Source organism: Cicer arietinum, chromosome 4, assembly GCF_000331145.2.
Source record: "Cicer arietinum cultivar CDC Frontier isolate Library 1 chromosome 4, Cicar.CDCFrontier_v2.0, whole genome shotgun sequence".
NCBI lineage: Eukaryota > Viridiplantae > Streptophyta > Magnoliopsida > Fabales > Fabaceae > Cicer > Cicer arietinum.
The window spans coordinates 33,398,489-33,409,710 of NC_021163.2; positions in this window are offsets into that span (position 1 = coordinate 33,398,489).

An 11,222-nucleotide genomic window follows, 5' to 3' on the forward strand; every position below is an offset into this window, starting at 1 on the left:
AAATAATTTTATAATTTATAAATTTATTATAAAATAACTTATAAAATAATTTGATAATAATATAAATTATAAATTATTATCAAATTGTAAAATGATTTATAAATTATAAAGTTATTATAAATAATTGTAAAATAATTTTATAATTTTATAACTAATTACAACTGGTAAATGACTAATAATACTATAAAATAATTTATAAATTTATTATAAAATAACTTATAAAATAATTTGATAATAATATAAATTATAAATTATTATCAAATTGTAAAATAATTTATAAATTTATTATAATTAATTGTAAAATAATTTTATAATTTATAAATTTATTATAAAATAATATTATCAAATAGATTTTTGAGGTATTAAAGAAATTGTGGAAGGAAGATGAGAAGTTGTTGAAAGAGGAGGGGTACTCTCATGAGGTACACATCAGCTTTTTGACTGATGTGGATGACATACGTTGAAGTGGCAAAATACAATGATGTGGCAAAATATGATGATGTGGTATCATGAGTCTGTTTTAAATATATATAATAGATTTGTGAGAAGAAAAAGAAAATTATAAGACTTGTATATTTCAATATATTCTTAACGTGGAGTTTTTTAATTTTATGTTTTATTATACGTGAATTCATAAAACTTGTTTGTTGATAAGTTATGATTTTGTTTAAGGTGGAATCATTTTCATGATTAAAATATTTTTCATGTGATAATAAAACTTTGTTAAAACAAAAAATGATTTTTGTTTTGTTTTGGTCAATCAAATTAATTTTACCAACTGTCAAATTTTGAACCGATTCAATAAAACCTGAGATGTGAGTTTTTGATACGATTTGTGATTTTTATAAAGTTAGTTAGTATTTTTGAGAGTTATTAAACAGGAGAATTTCAAAGAGCATGTTGCTCGTTTTCTACTCCTATAAAATTATTAAATTTTTTGTGGTATTTCAGTTCAGAATTAAATGAGATTATTGTGCAAACATTGATGAATTATTTTGAGTTGCTTATTAGTGGAGAACATTTTGTAGATAATTTTAAGGTGAATCGAGTAAATTTACCATATATAAATTTTCAACGTACTACGACTGTCACAAAAATTTGAAGAGTTTTATATTTCATCTGTAATTAGAAAAAAGAATATTCTTTTTGAAGTTCAATTAACATGCCTTAATCTAGTGATGTCTTAATTTGTAATTGGAATCAAGTGATGCGACATAAAGTGAATTAGATATTTTAGTAATCTAAATATTCTTTTCACAAAGATAGTTAGATTTGTGTGGCCTTAATCTAAATAATTCGGTTAACAAACATTCATACCAAAACATGTCCACGAAACTCAAGACATTTAAGTGAACATTTTTCCTTCCATGATGCTCGAGAAAACTGTACCCCTTTTTGGGAAAGAACTCCAAGATTTTGTTTGTCTAGCCTTGAATAAAACTTTGATGAATAGGGTACTTTCTTCATGATTTAGTTCACAAAAATAAAAGTGTTTATATGTTGTTTTTCCAAGAACACAAACATGCATTCAAGAGTTTTTTTTTTTTTTAATGAACTACTCCTCCTCTCTTGGCATGTTGAAACCGTGGGCCAGATGAGAAAGAAAAGCCCTAAAATTTATTGTTTCTTCTTAGTCTAAAAATAAGACTTGAGATATTGATTTTGAGTTAGTTCTTAAAACTTGTATATTTGATTCCATGTAAACATTGAACTTTTGCAACAAAGTTTTTCTAAAAAAACAAAGAGCTCATCAAGAAAAATTATATTATTTTGTTATGCTCGTATATTCTTATGTTTGATTTTAAGTAAATGAGTTCTAATTTGTATTTTTGAAATTTTAGAAATAGTTATGATGTTGAAACTGTAAGAGAGCAGTTTTAACAAAGTTGGTGCTTGTTAATGACGAAAAAGAAATTCATATGAAAAATTGTGTTTTTAGGAAAATTAATTTTAGATGTAATTCTAAGTTTGGAAATAAGAAAATTAAATTTGAACAATGACCTTCTGGACTTAAAACAATTGAGAATAAAAGAAGTTAGAGTTTTACTTTGAGTAACTCTCACAGTTTTTATAAATCCTTATAAATTTGTCGATATATTAGGTTATTGATTCTTGAAAAAGAATCAAAAGTGTTGACACTGAATAAACGGTAGAAGAATTTTGGTTATTCTCGATTAGTGTGATGTCAAATTATTTGTGAAGATGTTAATGAAAAGAATAGATTATTGAGAAAAAAAACTAGAAAAATTTGAGAATAAAGTACGAGTTTTTGTTGGAGTTTATGTTTGAAAATGAGTTGATATTGATAGGAAAGTCCATTATGACCGCTTCACTAAGAAATTCACCTTTTCTAAGCTAAAAATTTATTAAAAAGAAAATGAAAACAACTTGGAGACATAAATCTAACTTAGAAAAGATATAAAAAAAAAAAAAAAAGTGTTAAAAAAGTTCATCAAGTCATGCAGGTTTTCTATCCCTTCAGCGAAAATTATAAAATATAGCATCTTTTTGCATATTCTTTTTCATTGTCTCAGAAAACTTCACTAGCAATAGAGTCATTTTTCAAATTAATATATGTTGCATTCCTGTCATCTCTACAATTTGTTTTGTTAACATCTCTATTTTTATAAAAAAAGAATTACAATATCTCCATGTCATGAGCAATTATGGAAAGTAAATTATCATTAATAACAATAATATTGAGATATGTCATACTTGGCACCATATCCTTTGAATTGACTTCTAAATCATAAGAGATTTTATGGTTTTGAACTTTCTCTAACATTGCATCACTCCAAGATCCAACAATATGCATATCAAGATTTTGATTATCTTCTTGTAGATGATTTGTGTTAGTTGAATTAGATAAGTTGGAATCAAATATCTCATGAATTACATTTTTAGGATCTTGAGAAGGTTGGATCTCATATTCTTGAAGTGTCTCTGGAATTTCTGATTCCCTAAAATCAACCGAGTTCGAGTTAGAAGCTTCTTCATGATTTTTATCAATTTTTTTTTTCTGATTAGAGGGAGAAAATTCTTGAAAAACAGTGGTGCCTCCTAGATCAATGTACGAGATATTATCAATAAAAGGAGAGTTAATAACACTACGAGTACTAATAGCTTTAATATCTTTGTTTGTACGTTCAATTTCGACCTTGTCTAGAGCAGTAGTGCTTTTAGGGACATACTTCTTAACCAACTTCTTTGCAAATACAACATCTTCAACAGATTGGGTCATTCCATGACTATTAGAATTTTTCCGAAAATTGTTTATGGAATGCCCAATAACCTTACATGATTCACAAAAATGGCGATTTTTCATAATTAATATAAACAAAAAATGCATACATTTCACTTTCAACAACAATGCGATCTCTCAGCGCTTGTAACATGTCCAAATCGATCAAAACTCGAAAGAAATGTCCCAATATTTTTAAGTTGGTTATTTCATCAAGAGATAATAAGGTGTCAATACCTGAAGCAATTGTGTAAATGATCACCGACCTCAGATATACTTGAGCAAATTGTAGATATGAATTCAGATTGAAATTTTTCCAAGTTCCAACTGTTTGAATATCTTTGCAAATTGTCGAGAGAAGCAAAGGAGAACTCATAAAATCATTTTCTAAGGGAACAACTTTCCATGAACCAATTAGTTTCCATATTGTTAAAAGATTTTCACATAAAATCGACAATGTAATTAGTGTATATCATCCTTTGACATGGTGATTTTACCATAAAGGTTATTCTTTCAACTCGTCAAACTTAACTGATATTATTTTATGGAATTTTAATAGCGAGTATCAACCCTTTAATACAAGAATTTTTTATAACTACAACTCAAATGAATATTTTATGAATTCTTGAAAGCTTGTGCAAATGATTTAAATAAAGGTTGCTGAGGGTTAACTAATTCAACTACAACTACGTTTGTTATAGAAACCATTTTTTCCGGTGTTGAATCACAATGAACGGGTCATAAAATCGGTTTGCACAAGCCTGTCGTTGCTTTGATTATTTTCTACCGTTCGAAAGAAAAAAAAAGGCTTAATGTAGAGCCAAATCACTTTTGCAACCGAAAAGGATTTGTTCTGGTCACATTCCAACGATCAAAATTGACTTGATTATTTTCTATCGCCCACTAACAAATTCACTTTTGGTCACAATACCAACAAAAGAAAACTATTTCTCCTAGTCCACAAGAAGTGTGGAAAGATGAAATAGCTTTTAGACTCAAAAGAGAGAAAGAAAAACAAGAAATTAGTAAAAAAAAGAGAACGGTAAAGAGGGTTGTTTCAACGAGGACCACGAACTAGTAAAGGGAAAACATAAAGCAAAGCTAATGCATTGTTTGATTAATTGAATATTTTGAATAACCATTGTTTAACCTTATGCATATTTTTGTGTTTAAGCCACGTTTCTCTTGGATTTTGCATAATCTTGATTCATACGCCGCTCAAGGCTTGTTTTTAGTGCAATTTGACATTCCAAAGATAGGGTGACAAGCTTTATAGTGTGCTTTTGAAGGGATGTAGAATGTGCATAGATATCATGTGGCAGCATTTAAGGTGGTTTTATTGAATTTTTGCCGTAGTTGTATTTATTTTATCCACATTTGCATACTTACGTAACTTGATTTTAATAAACATAACCATAATTTAACGAAGGGACATAGATACTTTATTGAGTCTATTGGATATTGTTTTGATCAACTGACTATAGTTTTGAAAGAACTTGTGCTAACTTAACATCAAGTGTACTTTCTCTGTAATTGATGTTCTGATAGTTTTACCACTATAAAAAAACACTCATTTTGTCGTGAATTTAAAAAATATTATGTGACCTAAAAAAATCCTCACAAATTACTGATCGAAAAAGCCCTCACAAATACTAAAATTCAAATTGGTTGTTATTTATGATTGAAAAAGCTCTCACAATGGACTAAAATTTCAGAAAGATTTTTTGGCGGTCTAAAGCTTCACGAAATCACAACGTTGGAGCATTGTGATATCTTAGGCCGCCACAAAATCTTGCTGAAATTTTAGTTCATTGTGAGGATTTTTCCAGCCACAAAGAAAGTCTTTTTGTGATTGTCTAGGCCCGCCACAAAGGTAGTCGTTTTTTACTGCCGCCACAAAGGTCCAGTGTTCTCCTATAAATATCACTCCTCCTTTGATTTTTCATTTCTATTTTCTCTCTACCTTCTCTCTAAATTTTCTTTCCACCTTCTCTCTACAAATATTTTTTCTCCAACTTTTCTCTCTACCTTCTCTGATGAATTTCGGTAAGTTTTTATTTTATATATTTTTTTCTAATGTTATTTTTGATTTGAAGCTATTTATTTAATGAATATTTTTTAATTTTTATTTTGACAGTGGTGCTATTGTGTTTATTGCGAATAGTTCTTAGTTGTTTGTAAGCTTCAAGTCAGACACTACCCGACATCAAGTTAGTATGTAATACATTTTAAATATAGATTATTAATTTATATAATTATTATTAAAAAAAATTTGGTTATCAAATAATTTTAGACTTAATATTTTATTTTAGAATGTAGAATATATTATTTTTAAAATTGGGTATAATATTAGTAAGATTTGTTAAAAATAAAGTACTAGTAAAATATTTAAATTGTAACATTTATACTAAAATTAAAATAGTTATTTTTTAAATTTTGATGAAGTGTAATTTTTTTACTGTAGTTATTTTTGGTATCATGCTTTATTATGTTAGTAAAATAGAATTTTCTTAAGAAATTGTAATTTTTTAGCAACAAAATAAAACTTATGAAAAAAAAAAGATTTATAACAATGATCTAAATATAAAATATGTAATATTATAAATATAAAATATGTAATATTATAAATATAAAATATGTAATATTATAAATATAAAATATGTAATATTATAAATATAAAATATTTTTATACTATTTTTAAAATACATAAAAAAGTTCATCTTTCAAAATGTTAGTAGATTTATCCAAAAATAAATAGAATTTATGATGTTTGCATAATATATGATAAATAAAAATTTGAAATAAATGTTAAATTTATTGATTTTAATGTAACTAATTAAAAAAAACATTATTATAATTAATGATATTAATATTTGTTGTTAGTCATTAAAAAAAATTGTAGTTGAGTTCATATAAAAATTTATATACTTTTACTGTCTCTATTTTTGTTTATAAGGATTTATTTTATGAAAAAGTTCATTAAACACCATTTAGAATTTATATATATATATATATATATATTCTCTATTATGATTTATTATATTATTTGTAAATGCTCCTTTGATTGACATATAAAGTATGTTATAATTTATTATTTAGTAATTTGTAGATGTTAATAACAAATTATGCTTTTGAAAAATAAAGCAATTTATATATAAAACATCAATCTTATTAATGATTGTGTAAAATTTATTTCATATATGGATATAGACCGTAGTTGATGTATGTTAGGATTTTTTCATGAAGGAATGGTCTTAAACAACGTTTTGCTAGCAAGGTTGAAGAGTTTCTCAATTTTGCGATAATGCCAAAAATTGTTGAAGATGAAGGCGGGATGAGATGTCCATGTGATTTATATCGATGAGATGTCCATGTTGTTTATGTCGAAGACTAGTGGTGGTGTTCTTGAAGATGAAATGCAATTTCAAATCATGTTGTCTCCAACACCAATTAATAATGCTTTTGAGAGACTTTTATCGTCGAGTAATATTCTATCAAATAATTATGGAGGGAGTGGAGCTAATGATCAGGGAGATTATTATGTTATTGATGTATTCGAAAAATATTTGCTATTTTTATTTTTGGTTTGTATGAATATATTATACATTATTATTTAATTATAGTTTGTTTAATTTTTGGTTTGTATGACATAATTTATTAATTTTGAAATATTTTATTTTGTTTGGTAGTAATAATTTAATTAATATAGATTATATTTTTATTTTTATATATAATATTTATTTTTAATTTAAATTTTTAATTTTTAAATTATATTAATATTAATTTTCTATATATAATATTATTTTTTTAACATTAATTTTGAATTTTAGAAAAAAAATTTAATAAAGTTACACATTTGTGGTGGCCTATGCCCTCACAAATGGAACATTGTGTGGCGACTTAAGCCCTCACAAATTGTTTTTTTTTTTTTTTATCTGTTTCATCCTTTATGGCGGCCTAAGCCTTCACAAAAGGGAGAATTTGTAGCGGTCATGGTCCCCACAAACGCTTAATTTTTTAAATAGCTTTAGCATTTATGGAGGTCTGAGACCTCACAAATCTGTGTTGGACTTTTCCGTCACATTTTTGTGAGGGCTTAAGCCTCACAAATGGTAACAAAAAAACCAACTTTTATGGTCGTTTTGGCTGCCACAAAACTTTGTGACTGACTTATTTGTGGTTTTCTTATGTGACTGATGTCCTCCCTTTGTGAGAGCTTTTGGCTGCCATAAAAGCTTGGTTTTCTTGTAGTGTACTTGGAGTAGTTGATTCTTCACTCGTCTTATTTTGAATCCATTATTCTTGTGTGTGTTAATTGTTTTTGTTCTTCTTATTTTTTTTATAGATGTCTTCAAAAGAAAAGAGTAAGTAAAGCTCTTTTGAAGAAAAATCACATGACTTTACCACACATGATAACTAAGGTGGTTCGATAAGCAGCAACTCATCAAATAGTGTAGCCTTTATATAAGTTGTCGACATCCAAAATATGATGAGGACGAGTTTAACAATGATGAGAGTGAGGACCAATATTGATTTCTAGTGACATTTTTATTTCGTAGTTATAGCTACATCTTATGCTTAGACTAGTAATGACAAGAGTGGGGATACGTGTTGGAACCAAACTGATTTTATACTTAGAGTTTTGAGGATAACAAAATATTTTATGAGAAAAATATATTTGACTTCAAAGTGTATGAAAGAAGATATGGCCAATATTTGAAGAATATTTAATCAAGATTTATCTACAATTAAATATGAACATAATCAATTTGAAGAATTTAGAAAAACAATATGAACAAAATATGAATATTATCAATCTGAAGAATTTACAATTTCAATCTAAGCAAAATAGGAACAAAATCAAATCGGAAGAATTTACAAACGCAATCTAAACAAAATACAATTCATAATTAAACATAGACTAAATTGAACCTCCAATTTTCACTATAAATAGATACTCAAGAATGAATAAGAAAATCATCGAAAAGTAGAAAAGAGTAGTCTTAGAGTTCAAAGAGAGAAACACTAGTTCAATGAGAAATATTCTTTAAGTGTTTTTTCTTAGAGTGTGAGAGATATTATTATTATCAGCTTTGTTAGAAGCAAACACTTAAAGTTCCAATCTTTTGTATCCAACTCGATAGTGGTTTAGTTCATTCTTCAATCTGGGGTTGTCATATTGTTATGAGAATATTTGGTTTGTAGGATCACGGTGGGTAGTTCCTCAAATTCTAGGGTTGTCAAGTTGTTTTGGAATATTGGCTTGGAGGGTCATGTGCTTTGTAATTCAAAGTATTTGAATTAGTGGATTAAAGCCTTCTGAATGAGGGGATTGGATGTAGACAAGTTAATGGTTAACCAGGATAAACTTATTTATCAAATTATTTATGCTTTCAATGCTTGCTGCCAATGAATCTGATTGCTTCTACTCCAAGTAAGTTACCAAAACCTATCAAAAAGTTATCAACTTTGGAAACCACAATTCAACGCCCCTCTTTCCATGTTTTCACCTTCAATTGGAATCAAAGTTCGGTCTCAAGGCTAAGCACTTAGAAGTGTTTGAGAAAAGATCGTAGGGTTCAATATGTCTAGATTCAGTGAAAAAGTTGCTGGAGGAAACATCAACACCACATCTATTTAATGTAGAACGTTTTGAGTACTAGAAGTACAGGCTGAGAAGTTTCTATATTTTACAAGATCCTGAACTTTGGGACTTAGTGGAAGATGGTTATATTGCTCCGAAGAACACTGATGATATTGAAATTCCAAAAAAAAAAAAAATAGATGAATGTTGAACAAAAAAAGGTGTACAAGATGCATCATAAGTCCAGAACATTCATGATAAATACAATCACCTTCAAGGAGTTTGACAAGTACACTAACAAGGAGACATTAGAGAGTATTTATGATAGTCTAATTCTAACCCATGAAGGAAGCAAAAAAGTTCAAGAAGCAAAGGCTAACCTCATAGTCAAAAATTATGAGTTGTTCAACATGGAAGAAGATGAAGACATTGAAATAATGTTTTCTAGATTCTAGATCCTGTTCGCAAGACTAAAGGTATTTGAGAAGTGTTATACTATTTTTGATCATGTGAAGAAAGTCATTAAGAGTCTGACAAGCAAGTGGAGATCTAAGATCACGGTCATTCAAGAAGCAAAGGATTTGAATACACTTAAGCTAGAAGAATCAATCAGCTGTCTCAGATCATATGAAATTGAGCTTGAAGAAGATAAGCCCGAGAAAAAGAACAAGACTTTTGCTTTGAAATCCAAGCAGAAGAAGGTTCTAAAGGCAACATCAGAATCAGAGGATAGTGACTCATATGATACAAATATGAATGCAAAGCAAGAGAAAATTGTCTTCAAATCTAGAGGAATTCAAAGGATGTGGCACAACAAGAGGAAATTTTTCCCTCAGAAAGATTCCAAGCAGTTCAATAGAGGAAGGAATGAAAGTTTTGACAAGAAAAGCATTATCTTCTATGGATGCAATGAACCTAGACATATCAAGTCAGACTATCCAAATTTGGATAAAGGGAAACACCAGAGGAAATATTTCATACCCAAGAAGAAGAGTTTGATGGCTACATAGGATGATTATGATGAATCCTCTGACGATGAACAAACATATTTGGCTCTAATGGCTCATACCAACTCCACCTCTGGATCCAACACAAATTTTGACTCTGGAAGTGAATCAACAAATGAAGAAATTGAGGTATTTTCTAACTTTGCTCTATCTAATTTAATTACTGTTATAAATGATTTTTTAAATAAGAATAATAAATTGTATTTAAAATTGAAAACATTTAGAAAAGAAAATGCAAACCAAATTGAAAAAGTTAATGTGTTAAAGAACCAAAGTGTTGAATTTAAAACAACAAATGCAACTCTGAAAACTGATATTACTGAACTTATAACAGAAAATGCAACTCTTAAAACTGATATTGCTGAATTTAAGGCTATAGATATAACTCTGAAAAGTAATCAATGTTCAACATCAATTGGAAATACCACATGTAACTCTGATAAGCATGAATAAGTATTTCAAGATTTTTTTGCTAATGGTATGGAAAAAGGGAGATATGCTTCTATGATTTATGGAGTTAGTAGAAATAGTAAAAGAGGTATAGGATTTGAAGAAACTGTAACTGAACCTAAACTTATTCCCTTTGATATCTTGTGTATTGTTTGCTCTAAGAAATGTCACTTCAAATTACCTTGTCTCATGTTAAGTACAAGGAAAGTCAAGAAACCTTTCAAGACTAACAAACCATGACCCAACCAAATTTGGGTACCTACGAACACAATCATTTATGTTGCAGATGTCCTCAGCAATCAAGTTAAAACACCAATCATGGTATCTGGGCATTGGATGCTCGTGAAATATGACGGGAGAAAAATCTATGTTCCAATAACTAACACTAAACAAATGAGGCACAATGACTTTTGGAGGAAAGCAAAAAGGTCAGATCATTGGTCAATGCACAATTAGTAATGGTACTTCCCCTTCTATTAAAGATGTCTTGTTTGTTAAAGGTCTTAAGCATAATTTATTAAGTATTAGTCAGTTAAGTGATAATAATTATGATATTATATTCAATCAAAAAACAAGGAAGCCAATTAGTCAGAGGCAAAACAACATTTATAAGACAAATATGTTTAGTCTAGAGAAAAAAGAGGTTAAGTGTCTTATGTTAGTAAATGAAGAGAAACTAATTTGGCTTAGTTACAAAATTCAACTAGTTAGAGGTCTACCTAAGCTTAGTTACAAAACTGAAATTATGTTTGAAGCTTGTCAAAAAGGAAAACAAATAAATAACTTATTTACTCCTAAGAACTCAGTCTCTACCTCAAAGCCCCTAGATGATTACACTAGGTGGACATGGAGAAAAATCTTAAGAAGTAAGGATGAATCTCACAAAGTGTTTATCACATTTTGCAGACAAATAATGAATGAAAATGATCTTAAGATTATA